This window comes from Halyomorpha halys, unplaced genomic scaffold, assembly GCF_000696795.3.
Source record: "Halyomorpha halys isolate HHAL.00 unplaced genomic scaffold, Hhal_1.1 Scaffold439.1, whole genome shotgun sequence".
Taxonomy (NCBI): domain Eukaryota; kingdom Metazoa; phylum Arthropoda; class Insecta; order Hemiptera; family Pentatomidae; genus Halyomorpha; species Halyomorpha halys.
The window spans coordinates 157,031-157,903 of NW_027110938.1; positions in this window are offsets into that span (position 1 = coordinate 157,031).

Consider the following 873-nt stretch of genomic DNA (forward strand, 5'->3'; position numbering starts at 1 on the left):
TTATTTTAAACATTAAAGCCCCCACAAAAAAAAAAAAAAAATTAAAATAGGACAAGAAAACAAACAACAGCAAATTTTTTTAAGTTACAAGTACCTCCTTTTGTTTTATGCATAAAACAATGTTTTAGTAGCGTGACTGGAGTGAGTGAGGACTGTAGTTTAAGAATGGCCCATGAATTAGGGACAAAATGCCACAAAAATTTTCAAAATAACAATTTAATGCTTAACAATATTATACCAATATACACCACAACATGTCAATATTTACATGAATAATAATATTAATTAAAACATATGGTCATTTTATTAATAACATATCAAGATTTTACACGAATGACTTCAGTTCACGTTTTGTGAAAATTGAAATTGTAGTGGCATCCAGTGAGCATAAGAAGCTCTATCGAATGGAAATATTGTTTGCAATTACTACATGTTATATTTTTGGTATTCACTATTTAATTTTTTTTTGTTGTTTTTATTTATTTTTATTGAAAAGGAAAATTTGTTTCCAGTAATTTTGAGGGATTTAAAAGAAATTTTTTCATAACCATGAAATTGTGAAATTTTGTTATTTAATTAAAACTGAAACATTTAACTTAAATTTTCTCCAGTATAATTTTTTATAACTAAAATTAATTCTTTCCATGAATTCTTCATTTAGTTCGTACCAAGACATAGATGCAAATGCTTTGTTTATCCAGAAATTTTGTGCTAAAATATTTTGAAAATGAAGGTACTTGTGAATGAGATAGAATTAGAAGAAATAATTACTGAACAACAAGCCATTAAAGAGCAAATTTAAATTGCAAAAAAAAAATTGTTGCATGAAGTAATTATATAATGTTAAATAATTGAATTGGTTGTAGGATCATA